This window comes from Callospermophilus lateralis, unplaced genomic scaffold (assembly GCF_048772815.1).
Source record: "Callospermophilus lateralis isolate mCalLat2 unplaced genomic scaffold, mCalLat2.hap1 Scaffold_660, whole genome shotgun sequence".
In the NCBI taxonomy this organism is placed as follows: domain Eukaryota; kingdom Metazoa; phylum Chordata; class Mammalia; order Rodentia; family Sciuridae; genus Callospermophilus; species Callospermophilus lateralis.
In genome coordinates this window covers 97635-107178 of record NW_027514883.1, presented here as the reverse complement: position 1 = coordinate 107178, position 9544 = coordinate 97635, and positions in this window count along the sequence as shown.

The window sequence follows — 9544 nt, the reverse complement described above, 5'->3', positions numbered from 1 at the left end:
GAGAGGTGCTTAAACAGCCTGTGTTAAAAAGCCTTCCCCACCCTTTCCCAGGTCTGAGGGCTTTTCCGTGTTGAGCCGTGCCTGGCAACTGACCTGCAGACCCAATTGCCAGCCCTGAACTTGGAATGCTGCCCCCTTATTCTTCATTGGATCAGATTTTCCCTTGAATTTTTTGTTCCCCAATAAAAGCTCACTCCCTGGCATGCTCTTCCTCTCTAGCTAGTCTCTTCTGTAAACCTCGCCACCACATTAGGTGGCTGAAGGCGGGAACTAGGAGAAGCCGTCTTGCAGCTGTGCTAAAGGTAATAAGAGTCTCTTTAATTTAAAACTACTAGCAATTTCTTATGCACCAAATCTTCTCTCATGAAGCTCACGCTGGTCACGTGGCAGGGGAACCCAGAGCCAGTCACATGGGAAACACTCGTTTTACTACTGAACTGAACTTTCAGCCTTAAACCTGTCTTTTTGAATTATTAGAAACCCATTTTATAAAATATAAGGTCACAGTGAAATGAATTAGTGAGACCTGCACCTGGATCTTAACAACCAGTTGTGCTCGGGTAACTTAGTGCAGGCCCAGTGCATAGGCACACGGTGGCATGAAAGAATGGGCATCAAGTGAGGAATGGGTCCTCATGGGCTGTTAAAGGAGAAATGCTGGATAGGTGACCAGGTTGATATATTGTTCTTTCATATGTGTTAGGGTGGTCATCCCAGATAGAGAAGGGGTACAGGGTGAGTACATTTGGGTGATTACCAACTGAGATACATCACCAGTTTTTAAAATATTTTTTCTTTGTTGATAGATCTTTATTTTGTTTATTTATATGTGGTTCTGAGAATCAAACCCAGTGCCTCACACATACCATGCAATTCAATTGTGCTACCACTGAACCACAGGCCCAGCCTCATCTTAACACCTTTATTTATTTATTTGATTATTCCCTTCTGGGACTGAACTCTTGGATACTCCACCACTGAGCAATATCACCAGCCTCATTTTGTATTTTATTTAGAGTCTCACTAATTTTCTTAGTTCATCACCATTATTTAGACTGACTATGAACTCTTGATCCTTCTGCCTCAGCCTCTTGAGCTACTGGGATTACAGGTGTGTGCCACTGTGTGTGGGTCCCCTTTTCTTTTTTTTTATTATTTTGATAAAGGGTTAAATTGTTTCTCAGGGACTCACTAAGATAATGAGGCTGCCTTTGAACTCTCAATACTCCTGCCTCAGCCTCCACATCCACTGGAATGAAAGGCCTGTGCCACTGAGCCAACTCTAATACAATTTTTAAAGCTATTTATTCCATGGTAACATGGATCTATTTAAACTTACAATCAAAAAACATACATATAATATATTCACTTATTATAAATAATTTTTTAAGAATTAGCATATGCCATTTTTATAAAAATAGATGTCACAAAAATTACTCCCATTGACCAAATGTGACCCATAAAATCTTGAAAACATGGATATTTGATTTATATATTTTTATTCTTTTTACAGATTTATTATTATAGACAAGTTCAAAACACTAAATGAGTGAATGCAAAGAATTATGCCAATTTCCTAAAATATTAATTGAGGATAATATTTTTTTCCTAATAATGACATTTATTTTCCCACAAATACTGCATGTGGCATTTATGTGTTAAACCTAAAAAGTAGATTACACTGGAACTGAAACAGAAATGCTTTCCAGATTTATGAATAAGAATGAGAAAGAGATTGATTGTGTGTAAGGAGTTCCAAAATCAGTTAAGACCAGAAAGTTACTCTTAGGTTTTATGGCACAATAAGGTGATTACATTCTATAATAACTTCTTAAACAAATCAAAATAGCAAGAAATTTGCAGGTTTCCAAGAAAGAATAATAATTTTAATTAGATGAAAATTACCCTGATCTGATAATCACACACTATATACACATGTTGTGTTACAATAATGGGTCTCATATCCAAGTACAAATAGTAGATTCCAGTTAAATATTAAAATAAACAGAAATCAACTCTTTGATGTTTTAACAAAATATCTACATCATCTCAGATTTTAAAATGGTATCCTGTGTTCATAAATGTTTTACTATTTTGGTTTTTCTTACTATCCTGTCTTTTATATCTAAAAGGTCTAAAGAGTCATGGAACGAATTAGCCTCATTCACATGGTTTTCTGATGACTGCTATTTTTTTTTTTTCAAAACTTGTTTACACTTTATTTTGTTATTTTATTTTTTATATGGTGTTGAGAATTGAACACAGTTTCTCACATGTGCTTGGCAAACACTATACCACTGAGCCACAATCTTAGCCCTGATGCCTGGTATTTTTTAATATGTGGCTTGAAACAATTTAAAGTACATACCTACTATTTCAGACACTTGACTTAAAACACAGCATGCCTTATATAGAAAATATTTTATCAGATTAACATCAAATTTTCTGTATCAATTTTATGTGTGGTTTTTTACTGAAGAAATACTTTGCTTCCTTCAAGCAGATGAATATTGGGATTTTATGGAAGTTCATCTTTTAAGCTTGGGCCAAATTCTTGTTCTTTAATGAATAACCTTACAATAAAATGACTTTGAGTCTATGTGAACTGTGACTTTAATTACCACGTTTATTCCAGATGATTGAGGAGAAGACAATAATAATATATTCCTACTGATATTCAATACCTGGACTTTGGTCACTTAAGATATTTTTTCTGGTCATAATAAAAACATATATGCAAGGTGGACAGCTACATTGAGGATTCAAAGACAGGCATAAAATACTGCCAAAGAGCTTTCTACATATATTGCTATAATATTTTAACATTATGAAAACAATTTTAAGCAAAAACATAAGTAGCCATTATTAAAAGAAAAGATTTCAATCTATTAAATCACATATATGAGGAATTGCACACTTACAACATAATGGCCAGCATTTCTACTGAGGACTTCTTATTTCAGAAACCCATCCATGTTTGATACTTGTTATTCTTTTATACACAACAGCTCTAGAATATATGTAATGTGGCTCCTTATATGTCATACACAATGATCAGATTTAGCATCAAGATAACACTTTAACTCAATAAAAGATTATAAACACAAATTTAAAAAATCACAATAGGGCATGATTTTCAGTGTCATATTAGATAATTTACTAAAGGCATTAGTTCTTGTAATAAATGTCAAAAGACAGCACTAAAAAAATACATCTATGTGCACACCTACTACATTAAGATGCATTTTTGAGAAGGTTGTGATTCTTTACTTTTGTTCAATCATTCCAATTCAATTCACTGAAAATTGTAGAGTTTTCAATATGTTCCTGCTGCTTAATCAAGAAGAGAAAGATGGTATCAAAGTAACACACTACCACATAAAACCTCAATATGAGATTATATCAAGAACTATTTTGATAATATATGGTAATTCTGAATCTATAAGAAAGCCTATGAACAGTGGGAGCACAACTACCATTACATAATTCAGACATAATTTGGTAATAATATTGGAATGGCACCTGGAGGATATTAGAGGGACTTCATAACTGAAGTGAGAAAAATGTGCTTTGGGTGAATCCACATACATCCCTGGTAAGAGGATAGGCTGAGATTGATGAAGATGACACTATTTGAAACAAAAGCTTCTGCTTAATTTTCTCATAAGATATATACTATTAATATGGAATATAAAAAAAGATGAAAAAGATCAAGAAACTATATTATTTTATTAATAAAAGAAACATTTTCCTCTAAAGTTTATTTTGAGATTTTAGCTAACACCATAATTTTCTTCTGAAACTTCACATTCCTTTTGTATCACAAGATCTAGCCCAAGAACTGTACCATTGGTATCTTGGCCCTAATACATCTAGGTTTGCTAATAATTATGGAGTTCATAGTTACAGATGTTTTTGTCTTATAATTTTGTAGATGACATCAAATAAAAATTAATAATCTACTTTAACAAGTTTTTGGTGGGTGCTTCTCCATTTGTACCACCTGCCAACTGAGTGTTCTCTATTACATCACCTTCAGCCCCAGAAGCTCCTGCTTGGCAAAGTTGAACCATCAATTCTCACATTAGAGCCTGTGACTCCTTGTTCCTTGTGGGTATTCTACATGTTTTTAATGCTTGATTCTCATTCTCTTGTACTGCCATCATCAATGTGACCTAACATGATCTTGTATTCACTACTGTATGCTGAACAATTGTACCAATGTATTACTTTCTAAGGCACTTATTTTCAATATCGGGGGTGTTCCAGGAAGTCTTTTTTCTAAGGCTTATGTCCTCAGGTCTTTCTAAAAGTCAATAAATAGATAAAACTCTAACTAAAAAATAAATGATGTTATCACTTTTAATACATGAACATTAAAATAAATAAACAGTATTTAAAACTCTCAGCCCATATGTGTAAGGACTTAGATTACATAGATCAATTTGGTGGAAGACACAAAAAAACAAAATGCATTGTAACCTTGGTAATCTTTGTACTGGGAAGAAATTATTGTAGTCAGTATTGAACTCTCACCAAGTCATGGGTTTATTTAGGGTAGGACACTGCTGTTTTCTTCTGTAACCATGACATGGTATCAATCATACGTAAAAAGAAAAAAAAATAACAGAAATAGGATATGGTTCTCTCTCTCTCAAAAAAAAAGAAAGTACAAGCACATTGTGATAATGCACAGAATATCCAAAATGTGGCATCTTATATGGGGCATCTACAGAAAGCATGAACTTGTATACCTGCTGGGAGAAAGAAAAATGTTGCAACCCTACAGTGAATTGGGCTTTATTGTTTGAAAGTATAAAAAATAGCCATTGATAAAGCAATATTTCTTGCAGGAATGAACACTGGATGTACATTTGCAAGAATATAAAATAGATTTCGAGAGCTATTCAATATAGAAATATTGTTAAGTAATGAAATTCAGAAATAGCCTGAATGTCCATCATTTGTTTAGTTCCAACTTTCGTGTATCTGTTTCATGGAAAGTTAAGATTTTTGCATATGTGGAGTGTTTTCCAGGTTGTTTCATTGAGTGAAAAATAAGGGGCAGAAAGCATATACAGGAACAGTCCCTTTTGGGTAAGAAAGAAATTTACATAATAACATATTATTGTTATTACCTCCTACCAAAAAGAAAAGGAAATATTAAGAATATATACTAGAAACAATTAAATCAGTTGTTCATAAAGGGCAATGTTTAAAGATTAGTGGAGATTGAATATAAGTGAGTCTTCAGTGCATTTTAACATGGGTTGATATTTGAGTCACATAAAGAAAAAAAACTTGTTCAAAACATAGAATTAAATCAAAGGACTAAAATCAAGCACCAACAGACAGATAATAGTCTGACAACACAAACATGAACCATACTATTCTGTGACTAATTAATTTCTTAAGCTAGCATGATTTCCAGGATCTTTTCTCCAGTGTGAACAAAATGTTTACCTAAAGTAGCAATGCTTGCTGTGATGTAATATTTACTGATCAGTAATTGGCAATAAAGGATCACAGGATTCATATGCAATGATTAGTGTCAGCACAGCAAGGGACAAGATGAGTTTTAGGCTTTCTCCATTAGGCTGAAGTTTACAAGAGCAACGGCCATTTCTTATCTAGTGTGAGCAGCCTGGTGAATACATACATTTGACTATTAATATACACTAAAGAATTCTTTGAAAGTTTAATGCCAAGAACACAGAGAGGACTTGACAGTTACTTTAAGCTTCAGGTTTCAGAAGCTTAGCTATACACACTGGGGGAAAATGACCAGTCCTAGACCCTGTGTGAGTATGTATTTTAATGTTGGGGTAGTTTATCATGAGCCTAGGCAGACAAAAGTGGGATCCTGCAGGTTATTAAGTCATGGAATAGGATTATTGTCATTTATTAAAAGAAAGTTGCAAAGAAACTTCTCAATTAATCCTGTGAGGACAGAGATGTTGTACTTTCTTTCTCTCATCAAGCTGCTAAAATAATCTATGGTAGACTGGGTGGTTTATAAGCCACAGACACTCATTTTTCACAGTGTGTAAGATCAAGGCACTAGGCAACTCAATGTTTTGAAAGATTATTTCTAATGGGTAGAAGCTTCTGGCTGTGTCATTATGTGGTGGAAGAAGCTAGCTACCCTGTAGCAGTGTTCATTAGAACATTAATTCCACTGATGAAGTCTTCAGCCTCAGGACCTCAACTCTTCCCCAAAGACTCACCTTCTAATACCATCACCTTAAAGGAGAGGAGTTCAACCAAGTTACCCAAGGGGACACAAACCTTCAAATTAGATCTGTCTATAAAAAAGCAAGTTCTCAATAGTCAATAAACCTGTTGGAAACTTGATCTTGGACATCTGAGCTTTCAGAAGTACACAAATGAATTTTTTTTTGCTTGTAAGGTATATGTTTCTAGTACTCCCTTACAGGAGTCCAAGAGGACTAAAATATATTTAAAGTGATAATTCTGTCTTTTCAATTGTTCCTTCAATATGAACTCTTCCCTGAATTTTACACAGGTTATCAACTCTCTGAGTGTCCCTCCATGTATGTGCCTATGTACATGCACATACAACTGCAAGGAGCTTGGGGCTTTCCAACAAGCCCAATCCTCATATTCCGCACATCTACATGTCAAATTTGGGAACCACAAACTTGGCCCCATCCCTTCATGGCAGGCCCAGTCCTCCTGTGGTGTTACTCTCTGAGCTACCTCTTTATGATAGGAGTGAAGCCTCTTTCTACACTGCACTCTGGACTCTGCTCTCCCCTCCTCAGGGGCCCTGCCTGTATCGTGGTTAGAGCCAGGCCTTCCATTGCACCTGTACATCACTTTTGTGCTCTATGGCCTGATCATTATGTGCCAACACTTTACCATGCTCATCTGTGCATTTTTTTCCTCTGTCCCCACAGCAACAACGAAGCTGCATTTTCTAGCAGTGTGACTTTAAGCAAGTTAACTCAACACAGCTGAGCATTCCTGTCCTGCAACATGGGTGTAAACATGGCTTCAACTCATGGAGTTCTTATTGCCAGTGAAGAGGTCAGGGATAAAATTCTCAAAAACAATAGTCCAGAACATGGTAATCGATTGCTCTTGATGTCATTAAGTGTCACCATTACAAGCTGTCAATCCCACTTCACAACATGGGAAACATGAATCCTTGAAAAGGAAAAAATAAATAAATAAAATAATTAAGTTCATGTGGCCAGTGGGCCCAGGTTTGCTCTGAATCTAGATTCCCTACCTCCAACCAGAGCTCATGGCAGAATAAATACAAACGTGTCACATGAGGAGAGGACTATTGTAAAGCAGATAAAGGCAGTTTCATGAATGGACAGAAGGGAAAGAATTGAGGGAAGGAGCCAAACCCTATATCTGACACTTGGAGAATCAAGAGATTTTACCTTCACATTGACTCCCTCCTTTTGAGAACAAAACTGTACTGAAAACAGACCACTGAGATAAGTTAGTCATCAATGCAGACAATAAAGGACACTCTGGAAGTTACCAGGCTGGTTGGTGCATGTACAAATAGTAAGAACCATGGACTGGAAGACCTCAAATGGTTCACATGAGACCTTTTGCTTCCTCCATCTTCATTCCCTGGTTCACACAATGGCAGGCTGAGCTTGGACCCTGAAGGTCCTGTGTGCTGGCGGGTGATATCCCCAGAAAATAGCATCTACATATATTTTCACAATTTTACTCATTCTACTCAGCCATAAACAAGAATGGAATTATATCATTTATGGGAAATGAATGAATCTGTAGAACATAAAATTAAATGAAATAAATCAGATGCAGAGAGTCAATTGTCAAGTCTTTTTTATCATTTGTGAAAGGTAAAAGGAAAAATGGAGTTGAAAAAAGTAGTGGATCTCAAAAAAAATGGAGAAAGAATAGTTGAGCTTACACTGATGGAAGAGAGGATAAGAGAGATGATTCAGGCATTGAGAAACGAGACTGGTCAAAGATGTTATGCCCACATATGTATAGGTCACAATTGAACATACTAATATAATAATTACAATGTCCTCAATTAAATGACATTTTTGGTACCAGTGACTGAAATTCAGCAAGCTTCACCATTGAGCAATATCCCCATCACCAGTCCTATTTTTGTATTTTTTTAAACAGGGTTTTGCTAAGTGTTTCAAGGCTTTGCCTAAAGAGCTAAAGCTGGGTGCCCACAACGCAATAATACAAAGGCCTGTCATCCCCCTGGCTTATGAAGCATTTATTAAAGATAAATAAATAGGAGAGAAATTAAAGATCTAAGGAGAGAAATTAAAGATCTATTAAAGCTAAGTGAGGTGGCACATGTCTGCCATCCCAGCAGATTAGGAGCCTAAGGCAGAAAGATTGTGAGTTCAAAGCCAACCTCAGCAAAATTGAGGTGCTAAGCAACTCAGTGAGCCACTGTCTATAAATAAAAATACAAAGTAGGACCAGGGATATGACCCAGTGGTTGTATGCCCTAGAGTTCAATCCCAAGTACCAAAGAAAAAAGAAACTATTCAAGCCTCTATAAATATATAAAAGCCAGAATACAAATGTATGATATGTACTCAGGGCCTAGGTCCATTAACATTTATCTTATACTAGTCATAACATCTAGGAACCTCCCTGCAAGCTTAATAAATCCAATGCTTGAGAGTACTCCACAGATATTTTTGTTTCACTGACTGGAGCTAAGGTCCAGGTATCAGGGTGATTGACTCTACTGCTCACAATTAGAGATGCAATCACTTTTACATTAAAAATCAGGGAAACAGACAAAATGATTGGATTCACCTGCTCAATGTTGTGCATCAAGTCCACAGGAAAACCAGGGTGTGTGTCTGTACTTCTGTAGCTCTCCAAAGGAATCCCTGTGGCTCCAAACAAAAGAAGACTCCACAAAGCTGAGAGGACACAAGGCAACCCCTCTGCCACAACTCACCCCACAATTATCCCAGGGAATAAGTGTACATAGAGGAGAGAATTTCAGGTGGTAACTTTGTGATCAATGGACAATGCCACACAACTAAATAGAGAATAAACAAATTCAGCAAAGGCAGAGGAGTGGCTGGGCCAGGATGGGTACTGGCCTAGAAGATAAACTTTTCCAAGGCACATGAAGCCTGGGGCTTCCTCCTCCACAAATGAGCCTTGCCTTATCACATATATGCTTTTTCAACTATTTATGCCCTTCTCCTATTTTATATTTCTTTTGCACATGGCTTTGAAGGTCTCATGATTTGGAATTTCTTGTAATTTTTTTTCTGCAGCTTTTAAACTACTCCAAATTCAACCATGTGGAAAATTACATGTAGGCCTTACAGTTTTTATTTGATTTTATTATCATTTAATTCAAGTTTCCAAATCTCTCTCAAAATAATTTTTTTTTTCATTTTTATGATACTTGTATTAACTCTTCACAAATTGACAATGGTTGTGATGAAGCAGTATCTTCTGACTCCAATACTGGAATTTCAGTGACCTGCTTGATATGATTGTACTTTCTTTTGATTCTACATCACAGGTCTTCATT